Raw genomic sequence first — 13916 nt, forward strand, 5'->3', positions numbered from 1 at the left:
TGTGTGTGTGTGTGTGTGTGTGTGTGTGTATGTAATATATAGAATACTATTCATCCATGAAAAAGAAGGAAACCCTGTGGTATGCAACAACATGGATCAACCTTGAGGGCATTTATTAAATGAAAGTCAGACAGAATAAGACAAATACCTTATGTTATTACTTCTATGTGGACTGTAAGAAAGCCAAACTTGTAGAAACAGAGAGCGCAATGGTAATTCCCAGGTGCTGGGGCTGGGGGAAATGGGGAGATGCTGATCAAAGGGTACGAACTGTCAGTTAGAAGATGAATACGTTCTTGGGATCTAGTGCACAGAACTGTGAATACAGTTAACAATACTGTATTATATACTTGACAGTTAAGAGAGTAGATCTTAGACGCTGCCACCACAAAAAATAAATGCTAGGGACGCTTGGCTGGCTCAGTCAGTACAGCATGCAACTCTTGATCTCGGGGTCACGGGTTTGAGCCCCTCATGGGTTAGAGGTTACTTAAATAAAACTTAGGGGCTCCTGGGTGGCTCAGTCAGTTAAGCATCTGACTCTTGAATCAGCTCAGGTCATAATCTCGCAGTTTGTGAGTTCAAGCCCCACATCGAGCTCTGTGCTGACAGTGCACAGCCTGCTTGGGAGTCTCCTGCTCTCCTTTCTCTGCCTCTCCCCCCAACTCATGTGTGCTCTCTCTCAAATTAAACACAAAAAAATAAATACATAAAACTTAAAAAAAAAAAAGAAATTATTAACATGTGACATGATAGAGGTGTTAGCTGGCACTATGGTGGTAATCATATTGCAATATATAAATGTATCAGATTGGGGCACCTGGGTGGCTCAGTTGTCCAACTTCAGCTCAGGTCTTGATCTCATGGTTTGTAAGTTCTAGCCCTGCATGGGGGTCTCTACTGTCAGCTCAGAGCCTGCTTCAAATCCTGTCTCCCCCTCTTGCTGTTCCTCCCCCTACTCACATGTGCGCATGTGTGCTCTCTCTCTCAATAATAAACATTAAAATAAATTTTAAAAATATCAGATCAACACACTGTATGCTTTAAACTTATACACCAATTATATCTCAACAAAGCTGGAAAAAATATCAATGGAATATTCTTTTCATAGTAATGGGAATGTTAGAGAATTAAATAGTAGTGATGGTTGCACAACCTTGTGAATATACTAAGAACCACTGAATTATATGCACTTTGATGTGATGAATTTTATGGTATGTGAATAGTATCTCAATAAAAGTAACTGGTTAAAAAAAAATCAATGGAACAGAATAGAGAGTCTAGAAATAGATAAAGGTACCAAGGTAATTCAAGAATGGACAGCCTTTAAAATAAATGGTGCTGGGGGCACCTGGGTGGCTCAGTCGGTTAAGCATCTGATTTCAGCTCAGGTCATGATCTCACAGTTCATGGGTTCAAGCCCTGCATCGGGCTCTGTGTTGACAGCTCAGAGCCTGGAACCTGCTTCAGATTCTGTGTCTCCCTCTCTTTCTCTACTGCTCTGTCATGGTGTCTCAAAAATAAATAAACATTAAAAATTTTTTTAATAAAATAAAATAAATGGTGCTGGCAAACAGGATATCCGTATTAAAAAATTTAAAAAGAACTACAAGTCGTATCTCATTCCATATACTTAACTCAAAATGTATACAAACTGTAAAGCTAAAATTCTAGAAGGAAAGCTTTTGATAGGACACAAAAAGTACAAATAATAAACCGAGAACATGGATAAGTTAGACTTCATCAGAATCAAAAACTTCTGCTCTCAAAAGGCTCTGATGAGTAAATGGAAAGGCAAACTCAGACTGGGGAAAACATCCTCAAAACACACACAGACAGACGCTGGAGATACTGCAAGTCTGGCTCCAGACGACTGCAAAATAGCAAACATTGCAATCAGGCAAGTCGAATGAATTTTCTGGTTTTCCGGTGCATATAAAAGTTATGTTTACACTATACTTTGTATTAAGTGTGCAATAGCAGTATGTCTAAAAAACTGTACATACTTTAATTTAAAAATGCTTTATTACTAAAAAAAAAAAAAAAAACTAACTGCCTGAGCTATCAGCAGGTTGTAATCACTGATCACAGATAACAAATACAGTTCACCCTTGAACTTGGGTTTGAACTGCATGGGTCCACTTATAATTGAATTCTTTTTGATAAATACAGTACTGTAAATGCTTTTTCTCTTCCTTATGATTTTCTTAATAACATTTTTTCTCTAGCTTACTTTGTTGCAAGAATACACATAATATACAAAATCTGTGTTAATCACCTGTTAATGTTATCAGTAAAGCTTCTGGTCAACAGTAAGCTATTAGTAGTTAAGTTTTTGGGGAGTCCAAGTTACACGCATACTTTCAGCTATCTGTGGGGGTGTGGGCGTCCCTAGCCCCTGCATTGTTCAAGGCTCAGCTGTTTAATATTAAAAGACTGAAATACTGCAACAATTACCAAAATGTGACAGAGACATGAGCGAATGCTGTTGGAAAAACAGCACGAGTCCACTTGCTTGGCACAAGGTTGCCACAAACCTTCAATTAAAAAAAAAAAAAGCAATTATCTGCAAAGTGCAGTGAAGTGATGTGCAATAAAACAAGGCAGACCTGGATATATCTGATAAATTACTTATATTCAGAATATACAGAGAACTCTGAAAACTCAGGAAGAAAAACAACCCATGTAAAATGGGCAAAAGTTTTAAACACTCTACTGATATATGAATCTCATAAGCACATGAAAAGATGCTTAATGTCATTAATCATTATGGAAATGCAAATAAAAACTATAATAACATACCATCATAGAATGGGTAAAATTGAAAAGACTACTAATATCAAGTGTTGGCAAAGATGTAGGGCAACTGAAACTATATGCTGCTTTCGGAAAAGAGTGCAGCAACTATGGAAAACAATCTTAAAAAATTAAGCATGTATTTATCATAGAACCCAGCAATCTCACTCTTGGGAATATACCCAAGATGAATAATTCCATACCCTATATAAAGACCTGTACATGAATGTCTACCTCAATTCTATGCACAGTAGGCAAGAGCTGGAAATAACCCAAATGTCCATCTACTTGAGAATGCATAAATTGAACAATATAGATGTAATAATACGGATAAATCTCAAACGCATATGCTGAGTGAAAGAAGCCAGATGCAAAAGGCTATGTGCTATATGAGGAGTGTCCACTGACATTTTGGGAAAAACAAATCCTGGGGGCGGAAAACAGAGCTGGGAGTAGAACAGAGGAAACTGCACAGAACCATGAGGCAACCTTTCGGGTTGATCAGAATGTTCTCTGTCTGCTTATAGTGGTGAGTACATGAGTATACACATTTGTAAAACTTCACTGAACTTAAAAAAAAATTATTGAATGTCAAACATTAAATAGGTGGATCTCATCTCATATAATCAGTGAGACAACAACCAACTTGTTTTTTAAAGGCCTGCCAAACATCAGTATTTGTACAAAGTCCCTTTATCCACTATGACTGTACTTGCTTTTGTTTTTAAAAATTTATTGATTTTTAAGTCCTCTCTACAACTCAGAACCCGGAGTTCGAGAATCACGTGGTCCATGATTGAGCCGGCCAGGCACCCCCTGTCCTTGCTTGTTTGCAGTATGTTAGGAGTCCATAAATTTGAGGCCTTCTCTTTCCAAACTGATCTGATCTATCCATTCTTTTCTGCTCCAGTTTTAATGAAGATGGCTGACAAGTCTCTTTATATTCTCTTTTCTTAGCTTTTCCCCAGGGAGCTTAACTCAAGTCTATATCCAGAAACAAGATGGCATTACCCTGGGTTCAAGTTCCAGCCATACCAGGATTGCCCACTTGCTGGCTGGATGCAAAGCCCTTCCTCAGCCAGGCCCTTGAGGAGACTGAATAAGGACATGGAACCAGGTTTGGCCTCAGGCACCTAATGCCTGTTTGACAAATGCCTGTTTCTAGAATTTTCACCTAGTGAGCCTCCCAGTTAAGGACCTAGATCTCTGTCATCATCACCTGACTTAACTGGATGCCTTTGACTTGCGGGTTTTTTGTTATGGAGTTTTCCATTTCTTCACGTAATCTGTGTTTATTCCTAGACTCTTGTCCGAGGTGTGTGTGTGTGTGTGTGTGTGTGTGTGTGTGTGTGCGCGCGCGCGCGCGCGCCCAGGCTGCTCCTGGAACACAGTGCCCTAAAATACAATGCAGGGCTTCTCTAAGGAACTGGGACACGTGCCCCAACATGACTGATGTATGCGTGGGGGAAATCCGTGCTGTCCAGAATGTCTCTGACGGCCCACGCTGTACCCCCCCTTCTTCAGGCTGGTGACTGTGGGGGATCATTTCACACACACACATACACCCAGAGCACCCAACACTCACGCACCGTCTCATCAACGCAGTCCCACAAAACACGTCTTCTCTCCCTTTCGACTCTGCACCCACAGGTAAGCTCTTGGCGGCACTCACCTGTCTCCTAAACATTCAAACTCCTGGAAGATTTAAACTCTGTTTCAGTATTTCAACTCACATTTCTTATTAACTTGCCTCTATCTAAACCTCCTTGAGCTCGCCATTAATTATCTAAACCTCTGAGCTCACCATTAATTATCTAAACCTCCCTGAACTCTGTTTTATATTTCCTCTTAGTTCTCATTTTCCCGTATAAGCAAAATTTCCGTATTAGCTACCAACTGCCCAGGAGAGTCGCTTATTCCTGTTTGTTACTGAGAGGTAGGCCCCACCTCTTGCTCCATGACTCCCATTTCTGACCCATGTTAGAGCTTGTGTTCGCAGTGAGGGCCCTTCTGAGACATGAGGCCTATTTCAAAGTGGGATTTTGAAAGGCCAAGCATTCTCCAAGTGTGTCCCCTTTGCCAGCTTCAAAACAAAAGCAAATCTGTGCAATTAATATCTCCTTACCTAGAACTCAGCTATGCTGCCGCCCAGGGGTGCTCTTCTCACTTCCACCCCGGGCCCGAGACGGGCAGAGGTGCTGCCCGGTGGGGGTGCTGGCTTCAGGACCGGACAAGCCTGGCCAGTGACACTGGCAAACGACCAAACCTCTGGGCCTCAGTCGCCTCCTCTGTCCAATCACACGGCGGCACTTCACGGTGGCTGGGTGGGCATCCCCCCAGATAACACAGGGAAACACCCAGCACGGAGCCTCACGCATGTGTGCACCCAACCAGCGAGCCAGTCTGGGTCGCTGTAACAGAAATACCACAGACTGAGCGACTTCTAAACAACACGCACTTGCGTCTCACAGTTCTGGAGGCTAAGAAGTCCAAGATCAAGGCACTGGCAGATTCGGTGTCTGTTGAGGGCCAAGGGAGTTCTCTGGGGTCTCTTTGTAAGGGCACTAATCCCACCAGAGGGGCTCCACCCTCACGACCTAATCACCTCCTAAAGGCACTACATCCAAATGCCATCACATTGGAGGTTTGGATTTCAACCAATGAATCTGGGGGGCACACAAACATTCAAACCACAGCAGCATTATCTTAAATGAAACAAATAGAAAAATATTAATTCTGCTCAAAAGATCCCTCTCCATAGTCTCCCTGCTCTGAGAAAACACTGGAAACGGGCTTGCTGCCTGGGGTCCTCTTCCAGGCTGTGTGACATAGCGGGACTCAAAAGGACCGGTTTCGGGGCAGCCCTTGGGGGACGTCACTTAGCCTCACATGGAGGGACTCGCATCGTGCCCACCTCATTGGCTCTGCCGAGTGCACACGGAGGCGCTGTGAAATTTTATTCTGCCATAAAATGACAAGCCCTGCCCACCGCCTGTGTGCTACTCCAGCTGCACACACTTGACAGCAAATACTCTAGGTGTTCCATTCAGCTAAGTTCAGGGGAGGGTGACCTCCTGATTTCCAGTCTCACACATACACTTTGGTTTTGCAAGAAAAGCAACATTTCCTTGCATAATCTCCATCCTCTCAAACCTGGTGCGAAGAATAATCACGGCCGGCACTTCAACACAGCACTTACGAAGATCCAGGTATACTTTTAAGCACTTTACATATCTAAACTGATTTGATCCTCACAGAAACCTGTGAAGTAGGCACCCTTATTTTCATTTTACCTACGAAGAAACGGAGACAGAGGGTGTAAGTAAAAAGTGTTGACTTGAACAAAGTCGAACAGCTAGTAAGGAGCAGAGCTGGGATCTGGAGCCAGCTGGTCTGACCCTGGAGTTCAAGCTCTTAACTGCCTGGAAAAAAGGGCTCCTGTTCCCCGCTCTGGCCCCATGACACATCGAAAAATAAAGCAGAAGGAAATGGTTATTCCTCTTGCATAGTTTACATAATAACCTTACTTGGATAAATCATATGTGCTATTACAGCCTGAACTGTGCCCCCCCCCCCATTCATAGGTTGAAGTCCTAGCGTCTAGGCCTCAGGATGTGACTGTATTTGGAGACAGGCCCTTTAAAGAAGCTATTAAATTTTAAAAAACTTTTAATGTCTATTTATTTTTGAGAGAGAGCGAGCATGCACGTGTGTGAGCAAGTGGGGGAGGGGCAAAGAGGGAGACACAGGATCTGAAGAGCTCCAGCCTCTGAGCCTTCAGCACGGGACTCAGGAACTGTGAGAGCGTTACGTGAGCCGCAGTCGGATGCGTAAGCGACGGAGCCACCCAGGCGCCCCAAGAGGTGATTAAATTAAAATGAGGTCGTTAGGGGGGCCCTAACCCGGTTTGACTGGTGTCCTCGTAAGAAAAGATTGGACACCGATGCGTACAGGCACAGAGGAGGCAAGTGCGGGCACGGGGGAAGTAGGGTTTCTTCTTTTTCCCCAGTTACTTCATTTTTACTACTACACATTCTCAGCAAACGAATCAAGGTGTAAACAGGATTTCTTTCACATTAATATATTATCTGGCTTTTTTGGGTCAAATAAACAGGAAGTTCTCTTTTTAACCATCTCCTCACTGCACAGCCAGTCCAGCAGCAAATGAGAGCAAACTTGACTGCGTATCACTAATGAGTCACAAGCCAAGGACAGATGCCTTGGAGGAGCCGATCCGGCCGCGCCTGGATCGTGGACTTTGGGCCCGGAGCCGTGAGGAAGGGACTCCTGCTGTCTAAGTCTGTGGGCAGCGTGGGTGTGAGACCACCCTCCCCTCCGGCCTCCGCGTGATGAGCTCAGTGCCCTCAGCCCCCACCGCCCCCACGGGGCCAGGCAGGCCCTGCAGCTTCCCAGACGTGCCCCAGCGACACCCTGCTTTCCTCTCCAAGGCAGATCTCCTCCCAACTCTCTGCCTGACCAGCATCGGTCCCAAGTCTGTCCCCCCCAAAGCAGCCCCCTGCCGCCCTCTCTTCTGGGGCCTCTGCCCTCGTCCACCTGCAGACAGCTCCAGTCGGATCGGCAATCTCCTCCCAGGAACCCTGGCCCCCCACCTTCACCCCTGAGCCGCACCGAGCTTCCTGCTGCCAAGCTCAGGGCCTGCAGGCTGCGTCCTGACGGGATCTGGGGTCCAGACACCCTGGGTCCCGGCCTCCTGTCCTGCTGCTGCTCCCCGAACCCTCCCCAGCTCGGCTCCCCGCCAAATCCTAATCTTTTACTGCTACCGGGACCACATTTACACCTTCCCGCCCAAATCCTGCCCATCCCTAAAATCCCAGCCCGTGCTCTGCCTCTGTCCCAAAGCCTTCTCGGATCGCATCTTAGTGCACCGATCACATTCCGCCCCACACTGCAGTTATTTTCACTCTTACTAAGTTCCTGAAGGACAGGCTACATTTTAACTTGTTCCCCATAACGTGCGGAGAAAAGGAATGAATACATTTGCATGGTCCTGGGAATTCTCAATTAGCCAATCTCTTTCGTCTGTTTTGATCAGAAAGAAAGAAAGGACAACAGTTTCCACGCAGACACATAGTTTGATGCTGCCTCCTCTGGCAACAGGGGCCGCAGGGATCCGGAGTCCCCTGGAGACACCAGTGTTGGGTACTTACTGCAGACTGGGAACGCAGAGGACACGGGCCGAGAAGTGGCTGCTTGCGGCACCGGGGTCTGGACAGGGGCGCTCAACGGCCACCCAGGGCTGGCTGACACCGCCGTGAGGACACAGACGTGAGCTGTGCCCTCAAGCTCAAAGTCTAGAAGAAAGGCGGGGCATGCGCTCAGAGACCTCTCACAGTGGAAAGAGGGAGCAAGATCTACTGCCGGAGCTGAATCTATGCCCCGCCCCTCCAAGCCCAGGGCCAAATTAAATGGTAAAACCCTAAGCCGCACCTGAGAACACGCCTGTGTTTGGAGACAAGGTCTTTAAACAAGTCAGTAAGTTAAAATGAGGTCTTCAGGGTGAGGCCTAATCCAGTGTGACTGGTGTCCTTATAAAAAGGGGAAAACCGGACACACAGACGCCAGGGACCCTGGAGCACGGAGGAGAGGCCATGTGAGAGCGCAGGGAGAAGGCGGCCGTGTGCCGGCCCGGGGGGCAGCCCTCAGGGGAGACCAAGCCTGATCTGGGCTTGCAGCCCCCATGCTCTCTGCCGGTTAAGCCCCCAGCCCGTGGAACGTTGTTACAGCCGCCCCAGCAAACTGCTGGCGCACAACTCAAAGGACAACGTGATCTACGATACAAGGTGATAAAGCCGGACCCGCAGTCACATGCTGTTTGGTCCCAGGATAGGAAACACCAGGATGGGTAAATGCACAGACAAGGAAAGGGGGGGGTGGATGCCAGGGGCTGAGGGCGGAAGGGACTGCTGGGCGCATGGACAGTTTCCAGATTGAGGAGAGTGCTCTGGAACTACATGGAGGTGGTCATCTATGGTTACGGAAGTGCTGAATGTCTCTGAATTCTTCACTTTAAAAACAGTGAATTTTATGTTATGTGAATTTCACCTCAATAAAAAAAACTCTTAAATTAAAAAAAAAAATCTTTAAAAAGATATACATAAAACACACTATCGGGATACGATGTGTTGAGTGACCAAGTGAAAGTGCTGGTGCTGGGGGTTGTGAAGAACAGAAAGGGACAGAGGAATTCTGCTTGGGACTTGGACACTGACCTGACCCTGAGGGGAGGGCAAAGGTCATAGTGAGAGTGACAGGAGCTGGGGGGAGGGGACGCATTCCCAGCGGAGATGGGCGGGACCTGGGCCCCAGGCAGGAAGGTGGGGCTGCCAGGAGCCCAGGGCTGGGCCTGCCCTCAGAGGGCGGACAGGGGGCCTGCAGAGCGGACTTGGCTGAGCTCCCAAATCACAGGGGAAGTTTCAGCATATCCGTTCCTGGGCCCCTTCCCCAGAGAGTTTGTATTCGTAATAAAATACAACATTTCTGAAAGCTCTCTAGTGATTCTAGTGATTAATCTTCAAGGAAACCAGTGATCAAAAGTGTGTATACTTAGGGTGTACAACGTGATGTCTGATACATGAACACATCATGAAATGACTACTACGACCAAGCTAATTACCACGTCCGTCACCTCAGAGTTACCGTGTGTGTGTGCGGTGGTGAAAACACAATCTCTTTTCTTAGCAAAATCTAAGAATACGGCACACGATAACGATAGTCACCAGGCTGCACATTAGCTCCCTAGAGCGTATTCGGATCACGGCTGGAACTTCGTGCCCTCTGACCACCAGCTCCCATTCCCCTCTCCCCCCAGACCCTGGCAGCCGCTTTCTACTCTCTGCTTCTATGAGTTTAACACTTTCAGAGCCCACATATAAGTGATAGTGTATTTCCCCTCCCGGGTCTGGCTTACTTCACTCAGCATAACATCTCCCAGGTTCATCCATGTTGCTGCAAACAGAAGGATTTCTTCTTTTTTGTTTGTGGTTGGATAATATATACATGATACAAATATGATACACATAATGATAGCATACACATAAAATTCCATTGTTATACCTATAATTCCCTATGTAATGGAATATTATACACACACACTTTATTCATCTGTTGACAGACACTTAGGTTGTTTCCATATCTTGCCTACTGTAAGGTCCTTCAGTTTTATGCTAATGCTACAGTAGAATTGCTAACTTTTCGGTTAAAAAGGCTTCATTATGCTTTGTAAACTATAAAAACACTGATTCATAAGATTTTGTAGAAAAGATTTTTGCTTAACCTTCAGCTATATGGAAAGTTCAATTAACCAGAAAAGCAAATTTTCCAAATATTAAGGATTTCACATGTATTGAAGCCTACATCTTTAAAAAAATTAAAATGGTTCGGGGCGCCTGGGTGGCTCAGTCAGTTGAGCGTCCGACTTTGGCTCAGGTCATGATCTCATGGTTCGTGGGTTCGAGCCCCGCATCGGGCTCTGTGCTGACAGCTGGCTCAGAGCCTGGAGCCTGTTTCAGATTCTGTGCCTCCCTCTCTCTCTGATCCTCCCCTGCTCATGCTGTCTCTATCTCTCTCTCAAAAATACATAAAAAAAAAAATTAAAATGGTTCAAGTGTCCAAGTTACACAAAAAGGAAAACAAAATACATAAAAGTAAAGATGATATAGAAAACATCTCAAGATAACTAAAAGATGGTCTTTCCCAAGTTTAGTACACATTAGTCCTTTAAATTGCCCCATCATTTTATGTACCTGTGAGACTGTTACCCAAACAATATTACTGAATACAAATTTTCTAAGAGCATCATGTTTTTACTCATGATTCAAGGTCAGCCTTAAGTACAAATCTTAAGCAACAAGAATAACCATTTTAAAAAGGTAGAATACATTACATTTTTAACTTTCAACACCTGGTGTCAGCAGCATAACACAGTACAGCTCTGCAGGCTCTGGGCAGGGCGTGCCCCAGGGTGGTGGCAGCAAGCCCTTCAGCAGAGGCCCAGCTCACACCTTCCAGAAGCACGACTTAACCACTCCCCCAGACAGCTGCATTCTCAGGAATGACTCAGGGTTAAAGGACGGTGTCTATGCTTGTTTTTAACTGTGAACATAATGATGCTAGCACAAGACTGCAGTGAAGCGAACAGGAAGTACTCTTTCTCGATATAGAGTGCTTCACACGTGATGGCCTGTGCTCCTCCCCTCCCCAGTCATAGGACTCTGTAGCCACGTCTACTTCCCCAATGCACAGGTAATCATTGGCTTGCTGATGACATGCCTGAAATAAAAAATCCAAAATCTCCGTGGATATATTATTTTTTAAAGTAACCGGTGTTCAGGTCAGACTTCAAACAGAGGGGGATGTCAGGAAGGAGAAGCCATCCTTCAGACGTCCTCAGTAAAGGTCACGGCGTTGACCTACAAGAGGGATCCGCTCGAACCGTAGAGCCTGGTACAGTTCAGCCTGCCCTCAAACCTAACAACCTTCATGTGTCATTTAACTACCAAATAACAGCCTGGGCGGAGAACCGTGTGGTTCAGATAAAACTGAAGGGATCACAGGCCTGAGCTCCCACAGCCCAAGCATGTGCTTTAAAACGAGGTAACTGCCCAGCAGCTCTCACTTGTTTTCTGGTGCCAAAGGGATCCTGCAAAGCCCTCTTTGCAGAAGCTGGTTTCCACCCACCGAAGTCCATGAACAACCTGTTTAACAACAAGTAGTAAGAAAGCAGTGGTGGTTTTTCAAACAGCACAGGTCTCCTTGCAGGCTTCTGAAGATGATGCCTGCTGCGGCCGGGTGCACACCCGTAACTTGGGAGGCATCGCGGGGTGCCCCAAGCCCTCTCTCCTCTCACTCCAACTGCTCCCGGCTATTGATGACAAGGCCTCTTCTTCTCCACTTGGATGGCCACCTCCTAAATGGTCTCACTGCCCCAGGCTTGCCTGCACCCCTCCCCGCCCCCCGCCCTAGGCTCTGGAACCCCATCGATCCTGCCCCTTAGTGACAGTGCCCTTGTGTGCTTCATGCCCCCTATGCAAAGGCTAACTTTAGTGACTTGCTTCAAATGAACACAATACAGAGTACATGATGGGATGTTACTTCTGAGATTAGGTTTTAAGTAGCCTGTGCCTTCCGGGTGGGGGGCTCTCTGGTACACTCTCTCCCTCAGACCGCTTGCTGTCAGGGAAGCCAGCTGCCACGCTGAGACTCCCTAAGGAAACATCCACATGGAGAGGAGCTGAGGTCTCTGTGGACAGCCAGAAAGGCCCCAAGGCCTGCTGGCAGTCACGTGCATGAGCTCAGATGCCCTTCCTGGAAGATGGCCACAGCCCTGGCCCACACCCTGACTGCAGCCTGCTGAAGACCCTGAGTCAGAACCACGAACCAAGCAGCTCCCAGACTCTCAGCTGCAGAAAATGGGAGATAATGCATGATGTCTGCAGCCACTGATGCTGGGAATAACGGGTTATACAGCTCTAGACAACAAACTCTAGCAAGTCAAGGCTACGTTTCTGCACGTGGCTCACACAGGACAATCAGTGTCCAGCTCCATCTTTGCCTCTAGCCACATCTAGGCCGTGCCTTATGCTGCTCTGTGGCAGGTGTAATTTGCTCATCAGGCTGCCGCTGCCCCTAAGTAACTTCTCCCTTTCTCAACATGCTGCCTGGCAAAATCCCACCCATCCTTCAAGGTTCCCAGGTCACTTCAAACATCATCTGCCCTGTGTGATCCTCCCTCGTGCGCAGAACTGATTCGGTCACTGAGTCCTCGGAGTCACTGAGTCCTCGGAATGCATTTCCTTGCTTTCTGGAACAAGATGTTCCTCATTCATCTTGGACTTTTTCTGCCCCAGGCCTGGAACTAGCCATGTCTCCAAGGAGCCCTGGTTTCCACATGTTAGTGGGAAATGGTATTTAGAAGCCAAGATCTGGGTGTGAGGTGTGCTTATTGCTCTTGCAGTGTTACCTGCCCAAGAGGCTCACTCAGTAGATTATGTACATGTATATCCATATACACACACACATAAATACACATATTTATATCCATACGTACTGAAAACCATGAGTTCACACCCACACACCTGCCCCAATCCACCACCGCATGGTGCATCCTAGTTCCTGACATTTCTGTACTGACAACTCCCTTGAACAGTGGCCGAGCTGGCTCCTATGATCTTTGGTACGGTTAATTACACGATCAATCCTTCCATATGTAACTAATTTCCAATGTCAGTCACAACCATCCTCCCTGCACAGAAACCCTCCTCTTGCTGCTCAGGCTCTGACATCCCATATCGAGATGACCCTCTAACAGGACAGTCTACTCACCCCACTCAGCCTGGGGCTCCCCGTGCTTGGTTTGGGGGTGGAGAGAGTGACTTCTTTTCTTTACGGGAGCAGCTGCAAGGTGCCCTGCACGGGTGCACACACAAGAGTGTAGAAAGAATTTGTGGCCATTTGTGTAAGCCAGCACACCAGGCCCCCTGGTGTTACTGCTGGCAGGTTCTCTCAGGAGAAAAGATGGCTGGCAGTACACCGGCCATGTCTTCATGTGAGCGAGTAGCAACTATGAAGGGCAGGGTGAGGAACACGAGCAACTTTGTTCACTCAAGCTCCTTTGCAAAATTTGCCAGAAGTCTTACACATTTCTGCTTCCCGTCCCTTACCATAACTTGAGGCACATGGTCGCTCAGAATAAAACTGCAGATCAGGAACTAAGGAAGGAGACGCTGGACATTTGGTGGTGACCACAACTTCTGCCACTCTCATTTTCTTTACTTACTGGCTAACATCCTGCTTTCAGGAATTACCAGACCCTGAATGAATCTCAGAAGCACTCCTCTCAAGAGGTTTGTAAATTCCCACAGGAAGTCATCCTAAGCGCACAGGGACTCTTATTTAGAGAAGCCTAACTGGCTGCTCAAATGCTCTGTCACTACCTCTCTGTTAACCGAAAAATCCCATGTTGCAGTGGGTCCTTCCAGGAGCTTACTGACCCTCCAAGAAAACCACCACCTGTGAGGACATTTTATAGCCCTTTACCTGTGTAAAAACACTATGCAAGGAGCAGATCAAAACTCCAAACCTAAGCAGCACACCGTTCAAGG

General features: G+C 46.7%; 2 long non-coding RNA genes across 3 annotated transcripts in view; one reads left to right on the forward strand and one right to left on the reverse strand.

Moving 5' to 3' along the window:
• Positions 1-4076, forward strand: part of LOC144223201 (uncharacterized) — a 21384-nt gene extending 17308 nt beyond the window's left edge. Inside the window, exon 5 of the long non-coding RNA XR_013332623.1 lies at positions 3754-4076. This is a non-coding gene — a long non-coding RNA (uncharacterized LOC144223201). The remainder of the gene's footprint in view (positions 1-3753) is intronic.
• A 3893-nt stretch (positions 4077-7969) lies between these two features.
• LOC144223200 (uncharacterized) overlaps positions 7970-13916 on the reverse strand; it is a 21703-nt gene continuing 15756 nt past the window's right edge. For both annotated transcript variants that reach the window (XR_013332622.1, XR_013332621.1), the window contains one exon: positions 7970-8108. This is a non-coding gene — a long non-coding RNA (uncharacterized LOC144223200). The remainder of the gene's footprint in view (positions 8109-13916) is intronic.

The sequence above is a fragment of the Crocuta crocuta genome, unplaced genomic scaffold (genome assembly GCF_008692635.1).
Source record: "Crocuta crocuta isolate KB4526 unplaced genomic scaffold, BGI_CrCroc_1.0 scaffold31, whole genome shotgun sequence".
Taxonomy (NCBI): domain Eukaryota; kingdom Metazoa; phylum Chordata; class Mammalia; order Carnivora; family Hyaenidae; genus Crocuta; species Crocuta crocuta.